Raw genomic sequence first — 24,325 nt, forward strand, 5'->3', positions numbered from 1 at the left:
GGAGGAATGGGGGTGGGAAGGGTCTAGTCAGTTTACCAATAATTTTGTGAATGACCAAGGAGGAACTGAAACACTCCTTTCCTGCTCTTTCCTCTTCGTCCCCTTAAAAAAAAAACACAGTTGTTAAAGCTTTTTTAAAAGGCCTTGTCTCATTTTGTCATAGTGAATTGGGTTTAGCGAAAACGTTTAAATTTTTTTTTTTTTTTTTTGCGGTACGCCGGCCTCTCACTGTTGTGGCCTCTCCCGTTGCGGAGCACAGGCTCCGGACGCGCAGGCCCAGCGGCCACAGCTCATGGGCCCAGCTACTCCGCGTCATGTGGTATCTTTCTGGACCGGGGCACGAGCCCGTGTCCCCTGCATTGTCAGGTGGACTCACAACCACTGCGACATCAGGGAAGCCCCGTTTAAATTTTTATGTGTTCATTTGAAGATGTTACAACATCTCAGGGTTATTTTAAACGTTAAGTTCATAACATTGAAGTTCCTTCTAACCCAAAAGTCAAAGGAAAAATATCCCTTTTTGGGTGTGTGTGTGGGGTGGGGGGCGTTTGCAAAGGATGGGAGATAATCGTGGGAATAAAATGGGCAAAACACACTTTTTGAGAAAAAAGAAATAGGAAATTGTTTGAGAGTGAGCATTTCAAAGTCAGTTTAACATAAAGCTGTAGAGTGTGTCTTTTGGCCAGTTTGTAAAATGAGTTAATGATACACTTATGTAAGCTTATTTATTCATTACTTTATTCAGATAGTCACATGTTTGTGGGACATCCTTGTACCTGCACTATTCAAGGGCTGGGGGAATAGCTATGGACCAGGGAGAGTCCCTGTTCTTGTGAAGCTTACATTCTAGCTACTCACGTTACTAATTTAGTTTTATTGATACTTTTACATAAAGACACATACATATAAGTGAGAGAAGGGGAACAGTGAATTGTAGAACCACAGGGAATTCAGGGCATCTCTCAAGTTGTCCAGTTGTGAAAAGCATCTAAAGACTGAAGGAGGTAAAGCAGTGTAATTAGAGCACTTCCCTAGCCCTCCTAGTAAACACGAGTTTCTCACTACTTTGCATTAATATCGTTTGCACTGTGAACTGATCTTTAGGGGAGTGGTGCCTGGTCATGTCATTGCCAGTGTGGTGGGGCAGAGTGAGCCTTCAATGGTCATTTGCATAAAAGAACTAATTTTAACATTATTTTCCAAACTGTTGCCTGGGCACTTGTACCAAGACGTAGACCACAAAGGTAAAGGGATCTGTGTACAAATAAGGTTGGGGCCACTTATTTATAATCCACATTAGCACATTAAAGTGTCCAAATTGTTCTGCATTAGCAGAACTCCTTAATTTGGTTTAAACCAGCATTTCACACATTTATATTAAGAACTTTTTTTTTGCATGTAACACCTCTTAGTTTTTAGTTTGCTGGAATGCTGCTTTTAGAGGCATACAGACGGATTTCTGGAGCCTTTCTGCCTGCAGAGGAGAAAGCCATGTATCATTCCTCATCTCTGAAGGTCTTGGGCATTGGTGCTTATAGCTTGGCTTTACTGAGTTTCCTTTGACCCCAGGACCCAGCCTCTAGCGGAAAGTCAGCCAGGGGAAGCCATGAAAAGAGAATTGGACATTTCCCCCTGGAGGCAGATACCTTCTGACACAGTAGAGCTGGACTCTAATCATTGAGCTGTGCTTTCAGTGAAAATGTTCTCGGGGTTTCAGAGAAGAAAAGAATAATCCTTGCCAAGTGGTAGAAGTTGGAAGAATTTTGTTTTCACAATTCGTCCTCTTTTCTCTCTTTGGCTCTTCCTGTCTCTATTTTATGGCTACTGAAAAATTACTTGGTTTCTTTCTTCTTGGATTTTGTTTTTGAACTATTAGTAATAAATGTGTCAAATGTTAGTGATGACTTCAAGCTAAGAGTAGTATATTCTGCTCATGTTTGGCTAAAATCTAGTGGATTTCCTGCTGCTTTGTTTGGTCTTACCTTATTAAAGCACTTGGGATGGTTGCCCATACAGGCCCATCTTCTGTTGTTTATGCTCGTGTAGATGGTACCGGACAAAGTTTGAGCGTCATGTTACACTGTTATCCATCTTTTTTTTTTTTTTTTTTTTTTTGTGGTACGCGGGCCTCTCACTGCTGTGGCCTCTCCCGTTGCGAAGCACAGGCTCCGGACGCGCAGGCTCAGCGGCCATGGCTCACGGGCCCAGCCGCTCGCTCCCATGTGGGATGTTCCCGGACCGGGGCACGAACCCGCGTCCGCTGCATCGGCAGGCAGACTCTCAACCACTGCGCCACCAGGGAAGCCCTGCTATCCATCTTTTAATGAAATCTTAGGACAGATGTGTTCTTGGCTGCTTGGGGTCTGACCACATAGTGCGATTTCAGCCATATGCATTGTGCAGGCCCTTCATGGCTTGAGATCCCCTTGCCTCCTTACATCCCCTCCAACGTGGCCCCGCCTTCCTGTGGGGATTTCGTGTCAAGGGAGACGTGGAAAACAAAGAGTCCGTAAAACTCTCATGGTGAAAAATTGCCGTGTAGAGTCTCTCTCAGGTTACTTAATGTGTTTTGCTTCTTTAATGCTGTTCAGATGATAATCAATTAAAGATGTACCATTTATTGGACACTTACTGGGCTCCAGGCACTGTGTTAGGAACTTCACCCATCCATTTTAATTTCATTTCTCCATCTGAATTATCTGAGTATTACTGTCTCTGCTCTGGTGACGAGTGACCTGGGACTTGGAGAGGTGTGTGTAAGCTTCCTCAAGGAAGTAGGAAGTGGTCCAGGATGCAAAAACAGTTAAGTCCTGCTATTGGTGGCAAGCATTTGAGCCAGCAACTTTTGCTGCTTTTTGGTCACATCTACATATGCCTCTCAAAATACTCCAGAAGAAGTAGAACGTGGGAGCTGCCAAGTGATTTATCATAGGAGGAGGCTGCTTGAAGGCAATGTTCCTTGAAATAACAGGCTCCTGGTACTTTTAAAATAAGTTTCTATTTAATTGGAAGGGTCCTATTCATGTCTTATTCAAAATAAGCATTTTGAATAGGTAAGTGTCCTACATAGAGACATATTCTGTTCCAGGCTTCTCTAGGGACCTTGCTCTCTGATCAGGCAGCTATGAGTTTCTACCTGGGGGCAGTTACCATCACAGCTCCTGCTGAGCTGGCGCTCAAGCAAGACCATGTTTGACTCTTGAGCATTACTCATTGCTTTAGATGTATTACAACCTTTAATCCTCACAACGGCCCTTATTCTGGGCGTTACTACAGAGGAAGAAACTGAGGCACACCGAGGCCAAACAGCTAATAAATGACAGAACCAGGATCAATCACTTTACTTTAAACCACTGTGCTGTTGCTTCCCTTAAATGCAGATTTCGGTGTCATAAATCCTAATGCATCTCAGCCTCAAATGTGGATTTACCTGGCTCCCCTTTCTATCTATTTAGAAAGGTGTGCCCCTGCCCTGAGGAGGGCTCAGAACAGAGGCCAGCAGCTGGCACTGGGTGGCCTGTGGGTTTGAGTTATGCCCTGGAGGCACAGATACTTAGTTATTAGATTGTTCATCTTTAAAACTGGATAGTGGTTTTTGTCCTCTTTCTACCTTCTAGGGAAATTTTTTGGGGGGAGAAGGAGCCTTCAGGAGATGAAGGGAGATTAATTAGATTTGTATTTGACATCCAGCACACCTCTAAAAGGGATTTGTATATTTGTGGCTTTTTAGCCAGGTTTGTAATTATGGTATTATGAGGATTCATGTATTATATGGAACTTCTGAACCTTTAAAAATAGGGCAAGGAGAAAAGTAAATTTGTTTGCTGGAGATAAATTGAACATAATGGGCCTATTATGGGAATACATTTCTATATTTTCAAGTCTTAAGTAGAATAAAAAAAGCTCTTCATATAGAAATATAACCCAATAAAAATAAATCTGCAAAGTGGTTAAAACTTGATAATGGAGACTATTTTTACCATAGAAGTGGCCCATCTGGACAAATATGTCCCCTTTGTTTTTATTCTTATTCAAATAGTCTTTTCATCAGTTCTCATATAAGTCAGGAACAAACCCCCCTGCCTCTTGAAGTCCTGCTCTTGCCTTCGTTGTACTAGTTCTGAGCTGCTTGCTTCAGTTCCTTCGGCTGTAGGTCATAAATAATACATGACATTATATACGATAAATCTTCATTCATGTGATTACAAGATTTACTGTTGTGTTTTCAGATGGAATGGGATGATTGAGAAGGTGGAAAATAAAAAGCAACACTGTATTACATGGTGTGCCTTTGGTCACAAATAACAAACTCACTTGAGCTAGCTTAAGTAAAAAAAAAAAAAGAGAGATTTATAATAAGGATACAGGAGTGTCTTAGGAACTTAAAGGCAAGGACAAAGTGGCCCTCAGGAATGAACAGGAACCAGAGAGGAGGAAGGGAACTCTCTAATCAGTGTTCACAGCGAGCACACGTGTGACACAAGTGTCACTAAAGGAGGAGAGAGAAGGTGACAGAAGGGAAGTAGAAATCCATGCAGTGTGTTACTTTATACTCCAGCATGAGATTAAAAAGCAGCTCCACTGTGTTCTTTGGAAAAATAATTCTTGCTCGTTATATGAAATTCAAACAGTACAAGAAAAGCAAAAAATTTTTTAAATTTGGATAGCCAGGGGCAACCATAACTATCTTAGCAAACATCCTTCTAGGCATGTATAAGGACATCCAGCAACAGACGTGCACGCGCAGAAATGATATCCTACTTTGTGTGGTCATTTACCTGTTTTATTCATTTACCTGTTTTACTCACTGGTACGATATTCTCATATCAGTATATATTAATAAAAACTTGTTTACTTGACCTCATCTATTTGTGGACCTTTAGGATATTTACTCCCCACTCCCTGCCCCCAATGATTATAAACATGCTATGTCTATCCATTTTTCCACTTTCACAATAATCTACTTTGAGTAAATTCTTAGAGAAGAATTGCCATATCACAGTGTGTGGCATTTTACATGCTGACATAGTTGCCAAAGAGGCTACATCACGAGCTAAGCCCATAACAACAGCTACTGTCAGTCTGGGCATTGTTACCAACCTGATAGGTAAAAAATAAGGGCTAGGTTTTCTAAAGTTGTATTTTTCCATTGTTAGTATAGTTGAGTATCTTTTCATATGTTTATTACTATTCTATTCTCGTGGGAAGTTCATTAATTTGCTTTGTCTGTTTTGAGGTGGAGTATTAATTTCCTTACTCACTTTTTTTTTTTTTTTTGCGGTACACGGGCCTCTCACTGTTGTGGCCTCTCCTGTTGCGGAGCAACAGGCTCCGGACGCGCAGGCTCAGCGGCCATGGCTTATGGGCCCAGCTGCTCCACGGCATGTGGGATCTTCCCAGACCGGGGCACGAACCCGTGTCCCCTGCATCGGCAGGTGGACTCTCAACCACTGCACCACCAGGGAAGCCCCTTACTCACTTTTAAGACATTTTTGCATAAGGATAGCAACCTTTCATATGTCTCTTGTATGAATATTCTACTTAGTTTCTTATTTTATCTTTTGACCAAAGTGTCTAGATTTGTTTGTTCTTTATTTTTGATTTGTTTTTGCCTTCCATGTATTTGAGATTTTAAAAATGTTGTCAGCCAAATGTCTCAGTCCTTGAGTTTCACATTTTGATGTCATGTTTAAAAAGGCCTTTCCTATTTCTGTATTATAAAACTATTCATCTGTATATTTTTCTAGTACTCATTTGATTCTATTCTGAGTTTATTCTCTTTAAGTAGAGAGAGAGTGCTAGATTTTTCCCTCCTCCTAAATAGCTAACCATCATCATTTATTAACTAGTCTCACATACCTACCCAGATTAGATTACATGTACTTGGTCTGTTTCCTATGAATACTTGGTTCTACAGCTGTGTGTTTATTGTTTCATTGGTTCATATATATGCTGTTAGACCATTGTTTAGTTGTGGCTGGCCCATTTTGTTTGCTTCTGCAATTATGGTGCTTCTCTGCTTCAAATTGGGTTTTCATGAATAAGCTGCTACATGCTTAGTTATCAGTGCCTCAGAAAACTGTGAACGAGATGGGAACAGTTGAAACAAGAAGGGACCACTTCACTGATGGGTTATAGCAACTAAGGAGGAAAAAAGTGAATAAGACAAGAGCTCATGGATGCTGATTTTTAGAAAGAATCAGAGTGCAGTGCCAGTGATTTTTGTTTTAAATATAGGTGGGGGCAGGAAGGAGGGTGTATATATTTCAGCTTTGTTTAAATTCAAAGCCTTTAAGCATTCCTATCACAGGGAAGAGAATAATGTGGTTTTGCTTCAACTGTAACATAATTTTGGTTTTCAAAATAAGTGTCTTGGGACCTCAATTCCCTGTTGGTGAAGAAAATTCCCAGCCCATGTGTTGCAGCGGAAATTCATTGTTTCCTGAGTTATTTCCTTTCACGCTTAGTGTGAGGGAAATGACCAAATGTATAGATTGAGATTTTTTTTATTTTGAAAACTGATGTGTGTAACATTACTTGATTCTGATGATTTTTATTATTGTTTTAGGTATCGCTGCTGAAGTCTTCTCAGATGCTTCAGGATATCTTCAGGGAAATCGACTCTACATAAACTGAGAATTTAGGTGAGTCCTTTAAAAAAATACTTTATTATCCATTGGCCACCCTCTTGCATTGGTAAAGTTTTACAGAGCGTTAAAACATTGTCACTTCATACTGTCTTGTTTGATTTTTTTACCACAGTTCTGTGAGACAGGAGTGTAGCTGCCTGGTGTTATTACTTCCATTGCTGTGTGATTTTTTTCCACCTGGTAGTTTGGTGGGGGGGGGAGGGGAGGGCCTAGACGAGGGGACGAGCAGCTGTTTTCTTACCCTATTGCATGAATTCTCATTCATTCCATATGTTTGCCTCATAATTTTGGGGGTGGGGAGGGAAGTGCTAGATGAGGAATTAATGTAGAAACTTCCAGTAATCTTTGTCCTAAAACCATTTGGTAGTTCCTGGAGCTCTCCAGGGATGATACACAATTGCTAAAGCGTGAGATGAAGTAAACTTTGGTTACAGATTATTGGTTTACCCCGTCTGGTTGTCCTGGTTGTGGCTGCCTGCACCCAAGTAGTGTGTGTGAAGTGCCCTGGGCAGAGACAAAAGACGCTCTTCTGCAGGTCTTGGCTGTGCCTCAGTTAAAGTCTGACAGGTTAAAAAGAATTGGTTCATGCTCCTACCCTCCAAAACCGTATCATGGCGCACCAGACGTACCAGTTCTGTTCTTGACCAGCTGTGCAAGTGGGGACAGGTTAATCTCTGCCAGTCTCCAAGTCCTTATCTGTAAAATGTAAGAGGTTGGCCCAGCCATGTCATTCCCACACTTTTAGGTTTTGTGCAATAGAGATAAAACATTCAGGACCAGTTTTTACTACATATTTTGGGCTGTACGTAAACAAAGTTGGTAATTGTTGAAGCTGGATAGTGCATGAGAGTTCTCTATTTATATGGTAATCTCTCTATTTTGTGTTTAGGATTTTTCATAAAGATTTTTTTAAAAAAATGTTGGCCAAAAAGTTCGTTCCGGTTTTTCCATAACATCTTACAGAAAAACCGGAACAAACTTTTTGGCCAGCCTAATAACTACCATGTACTAACATCATTTCACGTAAGAAGAAACATTTCAGTACTAAAAATGTAAGAATGTCGTGAATTTGTCTTTCGATTTTATGTGTTTAGCGTTGTGAAAAACTCTTCATTTCCTTCCTCTTGTTGCTCTGGTGACCACTGAACTGTTAGCCATGAACTAGCGCTGGCCTGGGGACTGGTGTTTGGGAAATATTGGGGTGCATGACTGATAAGGGCTCCTCTACCTCTAAAACTGTGTCATTCCTCCGAAGCAGGAAAGAAATATACTCTAGTTATACACTGGTTATTTCCAGAAAATACTGTGACAGCTGGCATGGTTGAACACAGAGAAGTCAGAAGTCAAACAAAAGACAAGGGATTGTTATGCTGGAAAACCCAAATTAAAATGGCTCATCCATGTGAGCGTTAAATTTAGCTGTGAGCCACCTTGCAGTCAGTGTAAAAATGAAACTTGACAGTGTGTTGAGCTGTCTGATAAAAACATACAGAATCCTCCCTTCATACCACTGTGGGCAGCCTCTGGCCAGGTGGTATTTGGCAGATTAGTGTCTGTCTGCCATGTGGGGATGCTGAGAGCTAGGGGTGAGAAGGGCTGAATGTCTAACTCTGGACACAATTGCAAATGCCAAGTGTGAGGAGTGCAGAGATGGGTAGGGGGTCAAGTACATGGTCGAGAGTTATGAGCTGAGGGCAGTGGGATCAGATATATACAGGATAGGAAAGAGTAAAGGAGCTGTCCTGCCCTGGAATCTTCTGGATGTCTTGGCATGGACGTTGTCTTTTGAGGATCTGCAGACAGCACTAGGTGGGCCAGTCTAGCTAAAGGGCCTAGGCACAGTGCATAGGAAACACGTCAGATGTATACCTTTCCCATAGATTTCAGATTTCAGATCCAAAAACAGCATACCAAGTGTATTCTTATGCCATGGGTCTATAGAGAATGGATGAGTATGCTTCCTGTTTACTTCTCCTTGGAGTGTGGGGATGTGTTGGAGGGGTAGGATGGGTAGAGGACAGAGGCAATAATGGACTGAATTATTAGGACAGTGAAATACCATGAGGAAGGAGGAGCCAACAGTCCCACATAGTTTAAGATGCCAGCCTAACCCTGCCTGCTTCAAAAGTTCTGTGAAGTTAACCATGGTCTTTGTTGATTGCAACATGGTGGTTCAGTCCTTTTGAACTCCTCCCTCAGTGATGTCTGGCTTTCCTGTGTTCTAACATTCCTATTTTCTGGGAAACTTAAATGAAATGTGACAGACTTACCAGTCGTTTTCCCTTCTGTCAACCGAACACTTTTTTTTTTTTAAACACAATTTCATATTGTATTCCCAAAGTATAATTTCCTCTTTACTCATATTTCCACGTATTTTTTTTTAAAACATCTTTATTGGAGTATAATTGCTTTACAATGGTGTGTTAGTTTCTGCTGTATAACAAAGTGAATCAGCTATACATAAACATACATCCCCATATCTCCTCCCTCTTGCGTCTCCCTCCCACCCTCCCTATCCCACCCCTCTAGGTGGTCACAGAGCACCGAGCTGATCTCCCTGTGCTGTACAGCAGGTTCCCACTAGCTGTCTATTTTACATTTGTTAGTGTATATATGTCCATGCTACTCTCTCACTTTGTCCCAGCTTACCCTTCCCCCTTCCCATGTCCTCAAGTCCCTTCTCTAGTAGGTCTGCGTCTTTATTCCTGTCCTGCCTCTAAGTTCTTCATGACCGTTTTTTTTTTTTTTTAAGATTCCATATATTTGTATTAGCATACGGTATTTGTTTTTGTCTTTCTGACTTACTTCACTCTGTATGACAGACTCTAGGTCCATCCTCCTCACTACAAATAGCTCAATTTCATTTCTTTCTACAGCTGAGTAATACTCCATTGTATATATGTGCCACATCTTCTTTATCCGTTCATCTGTGGATGGACACTTAGGTTGCTTCCATGTCCTGGCTGTTGTAAATAGAGCTGCAATGAACATTGCGGTACATGACTCTTTTTGAATTATGGTTTTCTCGGGGTATATGCCCAGTAGTGGGATTGCTGGGTCATACGGTAGTTCTATTTTTCGTTTTTTAAGCAACTTCCATACTGTTCTCCATAGTGGCTGTATCAATTTACATTCCCACCAACAGTGCAAGAGGGTTGCCTTTTCTCCACACCCTCTCCAGCATTTATTGTTTGTAGATTTTTTGGTGATGGCCATTCTGACTGGTGTGAGATGATATCTCATTGCAGTTTTGATTTGCATTTCTCTAATGATTAATGATGTTGAGCATCCTCTCATGTGTTTGTTGGCAGCCTGTGTATCTTCTTTGGAGAAATGTCTATTTAGGTCATCTGCCCATTTTTGGATTGGGTTGTTTGTTTTTTTGTTATTGAGCTGCATGAGCTACTTATAAATTTTGGAGATTAACCCTTTGTCACTTGCTTCATTTGCAAATATCTTCTCCCATTCAGAGGGCTGTCTTTTCATCTTGTTTATGGTTGCCTTTGCTGCCAACACTCCATTTACTGCCTGATTTGTATGCTTCAGTTGGGTTGCTTCCACCCTAGGGATATTTATTTCACTGCCTTTTTGTTTGTTTTTGGAAAAGCTATATCAAACAACAATGATGACAACAACAGAAACATTTATCTTAAATGTATAGGAATATGAGAGATGATCTGAAATGTTGACGTTTCTGGAAGTGCCTAAAGTCATGAATAAATGCTCGAGGAACTTTTATTTTGACATAAACTAGAGGAAGTAGAATTGCTTTAAGGGATCTGGGCCAGTCCAAGTCTGAATAAAATTTAAAGAAATGAACAATGTAATCAATCAGTCACGTTCTGAGCCTCTCAGAAGGCCGGACCATACTGGGTGAGATGTTGTAGGGATGAGCAATTAAGAATGTGAGACAGCCATGCTTCTCAGGAATAAACATGATGCTTTAAAGCATTGCAAGCATGTTAGGGAGATGAGAGAGACTGATGGAGAGGAGATGGAGGGGAGCATATGATAAACGATTTGTTTAGTGTTTAACTTAATGACTCATGGTATATTCCAGATTTGATCATAGATCCAATAATGTGAACTTATCTCCATTTTCCCTGCAGGCTGGTAAGAAAAATATTTTAAAACCGATTTTAAATGGAAAACATTATTTTTGGCCCTCTGGGAATTTTTAGTTCCCAGTGTTGTTTAGGGAGGGTATTGAATCTGTAAAATTCAAGGCAGGATCTACATAGCTATTTGTTACTCTGTATCTGTAACTTAAATGTTATATGATGTCAGAAAAGATAAGTTGTTCCTGTGCTTGCTTTTCTTCATTAAAAATGTAATCTGTTATGCACTTTTGTCTTCCTGCCATCCTCCATTAGCTGGATTCCCTAGGTTACTCTGCTTGTCAACTGTAGGCATTGCCACTTGCCACCCGCTGTGGGCTCCCTGAGTGGCTGGGAGTCCTAATTAGCACCATCTCACTGATCAGGATTTCCAGACATGTGCTGGGGTCCTTCCTCTGCAGTCTGTACTCGGTAAATGTTTCAGAACAACAACAATAACCATTTCCAGATTGTTTTTCGTAATTAAATTTAATCCATGGGTGTTGTAGAATGTGCTGTTTCTTAAGCTTTTTGCCTAATTATGCTCATCAGTTAATTTCTTTCAAAGTTAAAAAGCCCTCCTGGAGATCTCAAGATTTGAGCCTTTGCTGTGTAAGAATTGATTGGATTTCATGGACTCAAAGGCTCTGGAATACTTGTGCCTATAGAACATGTGTCTTGAAAAATGACTCTTTTTTTTAGCTGTGAAGCCCCATATTCTGAAGATCTAAAATGACCATCAAAGCCTTTCTATTCCGTTTACAACAAGCTGTCCGGAATTGGACAGCTTTCCAGAACTGTAACATGACTTGTGCACTTGTAGAGTTTAAACATGACTTTACTAAGATTAAAATAAAGTAAACACACTGTGAGGCCAGCTGCAGTCTTCTCCACATACCACTATCAGGCCCAGTAGAAGCTGAGAAAAATCCTACTGCTGTGATCTAAACAATGGCCTTATAGAGGATCTTTCATTAACCAAAAAAAAAAAAAAAAAAAAATTAAGTAATGCATACAAATGGCTAAAAATAGAAAATGCTACAGAAAAGCTTCTAATGGAAAGGAACAAATATCTTACACTCTCCCTTCCTTCCCTTACTAGCCTTACTTCTTAGAAGCAACCGCTTTTCCCCCCTGTGGATCATTTCTGCTGCCTTTTTTGTGATTTCCACATGTATAAATATTATGCTTACAGCACCATTTCTCCCTTTATCAGTTTTAAAAGCAGTTCTTTGGTGTCTTGTGATCGCCATTAGCTCGCTCTGACCATCCCCATCTCCCTTCCTCCCTATGTCTGATTCATGCTTTTAATCCTCCCTCTGTACCCTCGGATGACACATGCAGCCTCTTCTATTCTTATTCTGTCTCCTAGAGGCACTATTTCTTGTCTGCCATCCTCCCCCACCCAACCTTTCCATTTTGGGCAGCTGTACCTTTGAATTTTATATGCTCGGAGTTGGTAATAATTCTCTTCTGTTCTTTAATCCCAGTAAGGGCTTCCATGATTTACCTATAACTCAATTCCGAATGTTAAAACCAAGAAGCAGCCTTTACTCTGTTATAATTAGGTGGCTGCTGTTCCCATGGCAGCCAGATTATGTGGTGGGGTTATATTCCTTCCTCTCTAAGCCTGTCGTCCTCATACCTAGACCCCTCCACGGAGCGCGTGTGAGTGGGTTCTCCCTTTCACACGACACCAGCTGTCTTGAATCCAGCCTCAAGTTTCTTTCCAAGACCCTGCCTTCCCATCCCTCCTGGGAACCCACTTTATTTTTGGAGATCTCACTCACACAGACCCCCACTCCTCAGCCAGAACAGATCTCTCTGTGTGCCGCCTGCCTCTAAGCTGGTGCTGATGGCCAGGAGAAGTTTGTTACTGCTTTTGGAAAAGTAGTTTCAGGCTCTGGTGTCTCTGAAGGGGCAGTAGCCTGGGCTTTGTCATTAGCCACCATCTAATGAGGAGCTGAAGTGTTAGGCACCTTGGTACTAGAGGCCTGGTGTCTGTGGAAATCCTCACACCAGCCCCATGAAACAGATGTTCCCCTTGACATTTCGTATACCATGAAGTTGAAACTGTGAATGAAAGACCTCCAAGGTCTCCACTGGGAAGTGCTTCTTAGGTCCTGGAACAGGCTGAGGGGCATGGTGCCAGCTGTAGTTTTATAGGTTAGAAAAGACTTGTCTCTGTGATGTCTTGCATGCTTTCTTCAAGAAACCTCTGTCTTCCCTCCAGAAAATCCTGCTGCTCTAGGAAAACCAGCTCTGCTTTACTTTCCAGCCTCACCCTTGTGGGTGCATTGTGTGGCCAGGGGCTCCTTATGCAGAATGACTGGAAATGGGAATGCGCTTCCCTACTTAACGTTCTCTTTGTGAATTTGGAGTGAGAAAGAGGGCTTCATACTCAATCCTGCTGGTAAACTGGAAGTGTGCTTTGTCAACAGTGGTTGTTGATCTAAGGGTTTTCTTAGAGCCTCAAGTATATGTCTGTGAGTCAGGTGCACTTGATTGTCTTAATATAAAGGTATGTTTTGGTAGTTATTTTAGAAAGATTGGAGAGACAATCAGGTTGTACTTTGAACACACTTTATTTTCTCTCAGAATGCCGTGGTCTTCATAAATCTTCCGGTATAACTGTATTTAGTGAATGACTATTATGATAATGACCAGATAGGTGGCAGCTGGGTCCCTCACACAGTGTTGGCATTCTCCCTTCTCTGGGCTGCTTGCTTTTCCTCACTAAGCAGACCCCAGGTGAAGCCTTATCGGTGGAACCAGCAGTCTGTCTACCGTCAACCACGGAGCTGGTCGTCAGCTTTCTATGTCATAGCCCATTGAGGTGTCGGTGGGTGTGGATGGAGTTCCTCCCTGTTCCTTCTGTTAGGTCAAGGTGATGGCACTGACATGGGCTACTCAGTGCAGGCTTATTCTCCAAACATCTTGACCTATTATATTTATGCCCCCAGATAAGTATTGAACGAAAGGGATGTCTTTAGAGCTGTGCCTCGTTTATTTATAGAGGAGATATCTGAGCTTAGTGAAATCGAGACTGAATGGATGGGGGTCAGAATTTACCTTGTTGCAGTGATGACCAAAGGTGAATTTCCACATTTAAATAGATAGTGATACACAGTCCAAGATTACCCTACCACCGTCTTGCAGTGATTAACTCTGACTTTGCAATTTGTTATTTTTCTATCGATTGATTGACTGTCAGGGTTGGAAAGAGTGCTAGGCAGAGTTGTAATCTGTATGAGACAATTTTGTTTCCATTAGACAAAGATCGCTGATCTTCACAGTTGTATAGTCAAATGATACTTGGGCGAAAGTGGTTTGTTGGGGAAAAAATCTGCTGGGACAATTGAAATCTTGGTCAAAGTTTTATTCCATGCCTAGAAACGTAGTTTCTAGAAGACTGGGATAGAACCCACCCCTTCATCAAGAGAAGGAAATAAGTGACATTTAAGAAGTCTTTTTTACTACCTGATTCTAAACATTCCCCAAGTATGTTATATCAGTCTTCCGTTTGTTTACCTCTGGGGAGTAAAGAATGACTCAATCCCCACTGCAGGACAACTTTCGGCTCCAGGCATCTGGGTCACACAGGATTCTCGGTTCCTTTTGCTGTCCCTTTGGAGAGTTTAACCAGGCCTGTGGGACAAGCTGTGTGGAGTGAGGCTCTCGTCCTCTCTGGTGGTCACTGTTCACAGAAACTTGCATTCAGAGGAAATGCTTTCAATACGCTGAACTAGGAAGGACAGAAATAAAAATTGGCCCTGGAGCATATAATGACATTGTCTTGTTTGGGCTGCAGGTTTCTGGAAGAACGAAATGAAGAGGCATCTGTGACAAATGTGCAGGAAAAGAGAGTCAGTTCAGAGAGAGAAGTAGCTATCTCTCGTAGGGTAGAGTTGGCTTCCAAGAGAAAGGAGAATTTATTTCTGGGTTAATTGGTGTACGCTTTACTGCACATAGTGGAAAAGACTATAAACTGCGGTGGGTTAAACAAGATGGAAATTTCTTTTCTCTCACCTAGAATGAAAGTCTGAGGTGGGCCGGGCAGCTCACAGAGCTTGGGCTCCTTCCAGGATGCGTAAAATTTGACACCTTACGTGGGGGCCAGCTTTGCACTCAGCATTCAAGGCAAAAATCCTTCATAGGCTGACTTGCTCTAGAACATCCATTGGGAAGACGCCACCTTAGACACCAGAATCCTAGTGCCCGGTCAGTCCAACACAGCTCACAGGCTTTTCTCCCAGTATTGGAAGAGCTTGCAGCTAAGTAGTTGGCTCCTGTGTTTAAGGGCGTGTTGTAAACAATAGAATTACTCTGAGCATCCAGCATCCAGATAGGACCCCAAGAGGCATTTAGAAACTGAACGAGCCCAGGGAACTGTAAATTCCTACATCCCTCCCCCGGTCATTCTGGGGCTTATGCGCTCACCGAGAGGAATGGGAACGGAATTGCCTGCCAGATTGATTTACTCATACCTTTTTATTATGGAAACTTCCAAACCTATCCAAAAGTGAAGAGAAACTGTATAGTGAACTATGTGCCCATCACTCTCATTCAATGATGATTAATTCTTATCTGGTCTTACATGACATATACCTCCTGTCTCTCACCAGTTACTTCGAAGCACGTCTTTGCCACTTTATTTTTTTCCTGTCAGTATTTCAGTATATGTCCCTAAAAGATAGGACTTAAAAACAAATCTATGAAACTGTATCACACCAAAAACATGAAAATTACCAATATTTCCTTAATATCATTAAATATCAAATTAATGTTTAAATTGTCTTTTTTTAAAAATTTCTTTGAATCAGGATCCAAATAAGGTTTATACATTACGATTGATTGACATGTTTCTAATCCCCTTTTAATTTATAGGTTACCCTTCCATCTCCCCCCACCCCTGCCCCACCCCTTGTGATTTATTTAAGAAACTGTGTTGTTTGTCCTTGACAGCAGAGATTCTCCAGTGGGCGTGATCCTTTTCTGGCTTCATTTGGCACCATCTAGAGACAATTCTTGATGTCACAGCTGGGGGGCGCTACTAACATCTGGTGGGTAGAGGGCAAGGATGCTGCTAATAACCTACAGTACACAGGACAGCCCCTCACAACAAAGGATTATCTGGCTCAAAATGTCATTAGTGCTGAAGTTGAGAAACTATGCTGTAAAATTTCCACAGTCTGGAGTTTGATGATTGCTTCCCCATGTTGCCATTTAACATGTTCCTCTGTTCCCCGAGTTTTCTATAATTTGTTAAATCTCAAGTTTTGGTCAGCTTCATATATGGGCTTTTTTTTGTTTGGCAAGACTATATCATAGGTAGGCTGTGTATTTTCACTGAGATACATAGTAAATGGTGGTCTCTTACTGGGATACGGTTGGTCATTGATTACTATTGCCTATGTCTTTTAATTCATTAGTGATTACAAAATAGTGATATGCCAATTCTATCATTCCTCCTTTGTTTATATACGAGAATACTTTATAAAGAGAAATTTAGGGAATTCCCTGGCAGTCTAATGGTTAAGACTTAGCACTTTCACTGCCGGGACCCGGGTTCAGTCCCTGGTCAGGGAACTAAGATCTCGTAAGCAGCGTGGCTTGACCAAAAAAATAGGTAGGTAGGTAGGTAGGTAGATAGATAGATAGATAGAAATTTAATTGCAACTATTTGTTTACTCTGACATTCACGTAGGAATGTCAGGATAAATGCTCGATACTTTGCCTTTATTTTCAAAACAATGAGTTTTCTAGCAGCAGCATCTAAAAGTGAACAGAGGGCTTTTTTTCTTGGCTTGTTTTTTTTTTTTTTTTTTTTTTTTAGTATAAATGTAGCTGATGTGTTTCAATTTAATATTCTTGTCGATACTCATCTTGTCCCATATTTGACCAGTGGAAACTAATTACCAAGTCCTTTTGACATAACTTGTACTTTTGTATTTTTGTGTTCTTTCTGGTATGACAAAAATGTTACTGGTTTGTCTTATCCATTTTGTACTCCAGACTTGGATGCACTACTTCTCTAAGGAGCCCTGGTTCCTTAAGTATTTAGAGGGTACAATGTAGAAACTAGGAATATTTATTACTACTGGATTTATTGTTATTCCTGGATCCATTCAGTGCTGAACTAGGGAACAGGTATGGATGAATGTGTGTATATGTGTGTGTGTATTTGTGTACAGAGATAAAACTCATTAATTCTTACTAATACATCCAAGTGAAATTCAGGTATACAGGGTTTTTACTTAGCTTTATCAACTTTCTATCTATATTCTTTCATCCACCCAGATTTCCAGTTCACTAATAGTGCTATGTTTTTTCATCTGCTTTACCTCATGCTACATACACAACAGAGTGTTTTAAAGACATTTAGAATAGCTCTTCTCTGTCATTGTGCCACCAACTGGATACATAGTTAGGTTCATTGGTTTCATTTTAGTTTTTGCTTTTAAGAAGTTTCAATTTCAATTTAGATAATTTTGCACAACACGGTCAAGGTTTCCAAGTCTCATCCATAACATAAGGTTATATATTCAGAGGTGTTTGCTTTTGCCTCAGTCCCCTTTCCATTCTATTTCCGTCCCTCACCATATGTAGCAATTGAAAAAGATAGGGTTTCTCCTTGTACCCTTGAAAAGAAGATATATCATCAAATGGTTGCATGTTTTCATATTTATATCTCACCCCGTCTGAGGTGAATGATAGTATGCAACGCACATTTCCTCCACCTTGTTTTATTTGAAGAATAAATAGATAGATCGTTTGATCTATCCTGGCTCTTGTTCTATGGTGGTAATAGTGATGAAATTCACCCCTTGGCACAGCTGCCCATCCGTCATTGTGTGGATGGGGTTGAACTTTTTCACCCTGCCTTACTGGTGGACATTGGGGTATTTCTCATCTTTTACTATTACAAACAGTACTGTGGAGAATACCTTTGGGTACTTTTTAAATGACTTTTCTTTTTTAACCTCATGGAAGTTAAATGTGTATGATCTGACTCTCTTTAAGAAGAGAGAGAAAGGTGGCTAAAAGCTATTGGGGGGACTTCCCTGGCGGTCCAGTGGTTAAGACTTCGCCTTCCAATGCAGGGGGTGCGGGTTTGATCCGCAGGGGGAGCTAAGATCCCACATGCCTCGTGGCCAAAAAACCCAAAACATAAAACAAAAGCAATATTGTAACAAATTCAGTAAAGACTTTAAAAAATGGTCCACATCAAACAAAATAAATAAATAAATTAAATAAAAGCTATTGTGGGGGAATTCCCTGATGGTTCAGTGGTCAGGACTCGGCACTTTCACCGCCCTGACCCGGGTTCAATCCCCGGTGGGGGAACTAAGATCCCACAGGCCATGCGGCATGGCCAAAAATTAAAAAAAAAAAAGTCTTCATTTATATGTCTTCAAATAAAAGAAAAAAAGGCTTAGGAAGGTCGGTTAAATCCAGGTTTCCATGACCTGCATTGTCAGGCCAAGAGCTATGGCTTCTACACCCCAGGTTAGGAGTTGGCAATCATTTATAGTAAAGGACTAGGCTGTAAATATTTTAGGCTACCATCTCTGCTGGAACTACTCAACTCTGCTGGTGGAGTGCAAAAAGCAGCCATAGACAATTCATAAATAAATGAGTGTTCCAATAAAAGTAGATTTATGGACACTGAAATTTGAGTTTCACAATTTTCATGTGTCGTGAAGTATAATTCATTTTTCGTTTTTTAATTTTTTTCAACCATTTAAAAATGTAAAAGCCATTCTTTGTGGGCCATAGTTTGCAAACCTTTGCTCTGGGCATTTGGGAGCCATAGGAAGTTCTCAAACACAGTAGGACCTGCTCGAAAGGATTATCAACGGTGGACTTAAAGAGGGCTTGGTCAGAGGGAAGGAACTCAGGTCTGGGAGGCCGTTGATGGTCAAGTGTGGATGTAGTTGGAAGGTAGCTACGAGAGTAGAAGTGTAACTTGAGATTGGAGAATTACTGGGATGTGTGGATGCATTATATTATTTGGGAAGCATTATATTATTTGATATGAAATTATAGTTACTTTTAAAAGCTGTGCTCTGTAATTTGTCACAGGTTATATACAAAGAGGGCGCCAAACCCATCATCCCGTATTATGTGGACTTGGGCAAAATTGCCTCATTCTTTGCCTCTTCTTCCTCCTCCCACCCTCATCCCCCTGTCAAGAAACCGAACATTGAGCCCAATTCAGCAGTGAACCTTTTGTAACAGCTGTCTTGTACATCTTCTTTCCTATGACATTTGTAGGCTGACCATTGAGAAAACAGTATTTTGTTTGTGGGAGGAAAATCAAAGATGACATAAATGAAAAATGCATTTTCATATAATGGAAATTATCAGAGCAACTTTTAAAAGGTCACTGCAGGTTAAACCAGACAAGAAGGAGCTGAATATATTAGAAGGTAGGTCAAGTTATCTCATGTTTATGAATGAGGTGAATTACAGTGTAGATTCAGGTTTATAGAATGGTGTGATACTATGGTGTGTAAGAATTACCCTGGCCCAAGTGATATTATATCAAAATATAATGAAAGTAAATTGAGTTTGTTTCTTTATCCCTCGTGGCTAAGTGTTTTATACTTAATATTTTACGAAGTTAATAAAGTAGTAGAAGTGATGATCTTCTTGTCGTTGCTCACATCTCCTGTATTAGACACAGAATCGACTCTAGGAAGTTAAAGCTGAAGTAGGTTTAATCCAGGAGCTGAGTGTTTCCAGAATCCTTGGAATGTTTGGAGGAATCAGCTGTAGGCTAAGCCTCCAGGATACACCCCACCCCACCTTCAGAATCATTATCTCCTGCCAGAATCTGGAAAGCTGCCCTGGCTGCTGCTGTGGGAAGGTCTTGAATGAGGGACACAGTAAGTACTGGCTGAGCAGTTAAGTACTCAAATGAGCAGCTAGCTCCTGCTCTACGCCTCCTGTGAAAAGAAATGGCCTCTGGGGATGCCCACGCACTCCGCCTCTTTTCCCCACGACTCAGTTCCAAAGGAAAGTCCCCCGTGAGCCCATCTGATTGACAGTCTATGGGACGTTGGGCACCATAGTGGCGAAAGAGCCTGGATATTATGTAATGTTAGGCTTTGCAGCCTTTCCATACTACAAAGTGAGCCAATCGCTGTATTTGCCACGGTTTCCAACTGCAGGAAATGCCTCTTCAGATGCATGTGCTACCACAATTAGGTGTTCAAAGAACAGAATATCAGAATTTCCCTTCCTTGCATGCGTGCGGTACGTTTACATAGGCTTGCATAGTGGTAATAGTAACCGGTGTCACTAGTGTTACAGCAGGGTTTCTAGTTAGTAGTATTATCGGTAGCGTAAGTAGTGTTGCTGATGACTGAGAGAGGCAACATTTGCCATTTCATCAAGATTTTTTTTTAGGTTGGAATTATTTTGAGTAATACTAGGAAAGGAACACCTGTGGTTCCATGGTGAAAAGCTCAGTGATAGTGGAGTCCAGGCCTAGAGGACAGTATTTCATTTTCCTTATGAAGGATGGTGGGTTAAGGTATTGTCCTGGGCATCCATTAGGTAAGCATTTGTTGCTCTAACCTGAATACGATGAGGTCAGTGATACAGGGTTTGTTGGCCATGGTTCTGCCAGCTGGCTTCCTCACTACCAGATTCTTCTGTGAGTGTTTTTAAGTGGACACTCTCTTTTTCCTTCTGGATAGGAACAGTCGTTCATAAGTGAGTAACTAGAAATGGTACTTGAAAAAGAAGGTTACTGATTTTGAAGTTGGGCAGATACGGGTCCAAGTCCTATTTCCACCACTTACTAGATTTACAGATGGGGGGTGGGGATTGACCTTTCTGTACCTATTTCTTCTGCTGTGTAGAATGGAGTTAATAGTACCCTCCTCGTAGTGTTTGAACAGATAGATACTGTTCAGCATAGGTCTGTCCCACAGCCAGCATTCTGTGGTGGGCTGTGGCTGTTGGTGTGGTGGCATCACTGTCACCAGCAGTGACTGGAGGGTCCTCAGCTCTCTCTCCTGATGAACTGTCCCTCTGGTTAAGCTACTTGTATCTCTTCACAGCAGTAATTGTCTCACCTGTCCTGTGATCCTGGGTACCATGGATGTTGCTTCCTATTTGTGCTTGTGGGCCTTCTCCTGCCTTTCAAGTGCCCTTGGATTCCTCTTAGACTGTCTTTCCTCTCTGGGAAAGATCTCCATGAATGCTTAATAGGCACCAGAGCCGTCCTGGGGTCACTGGAAGTCACAATGGCTTTTTATATGTCATCCAGACATCAAGAGCTCCTTCCAAGGCTGGAGAGGCTGGCGGTGGCCTGCCCGCAGCCCCCCTCCTTCTTAATTAGATTACTGGTTCCATTTCAGTGATGGTTTTCAGCTAAACTGGCCATAATTCGGTTGCCTTTGTTTTCTTTCTCTTGACGCCACTTCTCCTTTGACTGCCAGCAGTACCTAAATTCAAGTAGGGGATCCTAGTTGGGACCATATTAGCCTCTATTTTAGCAAAGCCTCCAGAATGGCCATATCTTAGTAGAGTTTTAGAGGAAATAAAAGGAATAATAAATGAAAGATCGTTCCACACCACCGTGTGTCACGTGAGTTTCTATAGATGTTCCTCATTTGGTTTTTGGTTGTCATTTGGTCTTTATTTCTTAGGGTTTATTTGACCCCTATATGGAGCAGACTTGACTCCCCCGGCCCTTGCTTTTGTGTGTGGTGTGTGTGTGGTGTGTATCTGTGTCTGTCTGTCCCTGGGCAGGCCCACTGCCCCACGGTTTTTGAGTTTACTCTCAGCATAACACAGGCAGCGTGCCCCACACATTAGATACAGTGGCATCGAGTTATAGTGTGGCAGTGATAGAGGGAACCACTTTGTACTTGACTATGAGCAAGTGTGTTTCCTTTCTTCCACTTTAATATCTAACCTTAAGGACCTTGACTTTGAGCTGCTCATTACTTTGTGCAGACCCTCTCTGACATTTTTAAGCTTTTGCCGAGGGTTTTAGTCCCATGCCTAATACTTTTGTGTATCTGAAGATGTGAGTTCAGATACTTTTGTGTATCTGAAGATAGTAAGTTGGTCTACCCTCCCCCTATCTAAATGACTCATTCATTCAGTGAACATTCGTTGACCATCTAAAAAGTGCTAGGCATGCTGCTGGATGTAGGGAGCAGTACTGTCAGCAGGGTGAAAATGGAAAATGTAATATAACTGGTGCAGAGGATTTAGGCTAGAGATGACAGGTAGATCCTTAATGTCTAGTAAGAGGCTTAGACTCTTCCTAAAAACAGGGGGAGTCCATTAAGGGATTTAAGCTGAGTGGGATCTTTAGGACGTGGAGTGTGTGTTCAGGAGCAGTAAGAATAGAAGTGGGGAGCCCAGTTAGGGCGCTTTTGCAGTAATTTGGACAGGAGATGATGGTATCCTAGAGTAGGAGAAGAGGACAGACTTGAGAGATACTTAGGAGCTGAACTGGTCAGTTGTCAGGTGACTGGATATGAGAGCACAGGAGAGGGTCCTGTCAAGGGTGATTCTTTCATTTCTGACTTTGACAATGGATGGTTGTTGGTACCACTGAGATCAGGAACACAGAAAGGCGAGCAGGTTTGGGGGGTGTGGCAGGGGAGGGGTGATTTTTTTTTTGGTAGTAACATGAATTCAATATGCATCTGAAAGATCGTGGGGAAATGTGGTGTAGTCATGGATGAGGAGGGAGGCCTGGCCTCTCTCTCTGCAGATCTGGTGAATGCAAGTCCTGAGGGCAGTTGAGATCCACCAGGCGAGGGTGTGGAGGAAGAGGAGGGAGGAGAACAGAGACTAGGAGAGAACTCAAGGGCCAAGAGGTTTAAGGAAGAAAGAGAGCCTCCAGAGGAGTCGGAGAAGGAGGAGGTCAGAGATGGGGGAGTCCGCTAGGGTATCCACTGGTGTCCGGCGCTGTGCAGATCGGCAGACTGGAAAGGGAAGGCCTATGTTATCAGCAGGGAAGAGACGTGAAGAACCTTGGCCAGAACAGGTTCCAGTGGAGTGCTGGGCAGAAGCCAGATAAGGAAGAAGAAGATGAGGGATTAGAGGTCTGTCAGTGTAGAGAACCCTTGAAGGAACTGTGGCTGGCAGGGGAGGACAGAGGCAGTGCAGGAAGGAGCCTGGAGGGTTTGTGGGCTTGCAGTGGGGGGTTTTCTTTGCTTTAGAGGTGGAGGGAGAGTTAGTAGAGAGGAATGCTCCTTCTGTGCTTCCTTCCTTTTCAAGCTTACTGCTTTGGTATGCACCCTTTAAGAAAAAATACTTTGAGGCTTCCCTAGTGGCACAGTGGTTGAGAGTCCGCCTGCTGATGCAGGGGACACGGGTTCGTGCCCCGGTCCGGGAAGATCCCACATGCCGCGGAGCGACTGGGCCCGTGACCCATGGCCACTGAGCCTGCGCGTCCGGAGCCTGTGCTCCGCAACAGGAGAGGCCACAACAGTGAGAGGCCCGTGTACCGCAAAAAATAAATAAAAATACTTTGTAATTTTTTAGAAACAGTCACAAACTTACAGAAACGTTTGAAAGTAAAGCGCAAGGAATGGTTCCCTGAACCATTTGATTGTAAGTTGCTGACCTAATGCAGGGTCACCCCCAATTACTTTTATTTGAGCAGGTATTTCCTAGAAAAGGACGTCCTAACCACAGTGCAATCATCAAAATTACTGCCATCTAATCCTCAGACGCCATTCAAGTTACACCAGATGTCCCATTCATGTTCTTTATAGCAAGAGGACCAAATTCAGAATCATTTATTGTGATTACCACGTCTTTTGTCTTCTTTAGTTTCTATGGTCCGTGAGTCTCTCCTGGACTTCCGTGACTGTGACCCTTTGGAAGATTACTTTGTAGCTTATCTCTCAGTTTGATTTGTGTCTTACCTCATGATTAAATCGAAGTTTTGCCTCTTTGGCAAGAATATCACAGGAATAATGCTGTTCTTTTTTCATCCTATCATGTGGTGCACAATCTAGCTTTGTCCCGTTACTGAGGATGTTCACGTCATCACGTGATTGAGGTTGTGTCTGCCAGGTTTTACTTCTGTAAAGTTTTTTTTTAGTTGTTGTTGTTGTTTTGTTTTTCTTTCTGTTCTAACGAATAGCGACTTTGTAGGGAGATACTTGAAAACTATGTAGCTATCCCATTTCTCATCAAACTTTCGTTTTATTTATTTGTATTGGTGTGGACTCATGTTTTCATATTTTATTCAGCAAGCCATAATCTGTAACTGTTATTTTCATGTTCACATTGTTCTTGATGTGGCCGGTGGGAGCCCGTCCAAACTTGTTCCTATGTCCTTTTGACACATCATCATTCTTTGAACAGTTCTTTACTTTCTGACACAAAAAGATGTGCCAGGTTTATCTCATACTTCCCCTTCCCCAGCCCTAGAACCAGCCTTTTCTCCAAGGAGCTCTGGTAGCTTTTATTAGAGAAAGGTGATTTGAAGCCAAGATCTGGGCACTGAGTGTTCTGTTTGCTATTGGGGTTTCATTCATCCCAAGCCTTCTCAGTGGGCAGAGCTGGGGAAAACATTTGATTCTTGTTATT

The 24,325-nt window shown here is 41.9% G+C and overlaps 1 protein-coding gene across 1 annotated transcript in view; it reads left to right on the plus strand.

Annotated features, from left to right (window-relative positions):
• The window catches only part of TLN2 (talin 2), a 441,569-nt gene that overhangs the window by 176,635 nt on the left and 240,609 nt on the right, over window positions 1-24,325 (plus strand). Inside the window, exon 3 of the mRNA XM_065872706.1 lies at window positions 6,569-6,644. The gene's annotated coding sequence lies outside the window, so the exon portion shown is untranslated. The remainder of the gene's footprint in view (window positions 1-6,568; window positions 6,645-24,325) is intronic.

Source organism: Phocoena phocoena, chromosome 2 (genome assembly GCF_963924675.1).
Source record: "Phocoena phocoena chromosome 2, mPhoPho1.1, whole genome shotgun sequence".
Classification (NCBI taxonomy): Eukaryota; Metazoa; Chordata; class Mammalia; order Artiodactyla; family Phocoenidae; genus Phocoena; species Phocoena phocoena.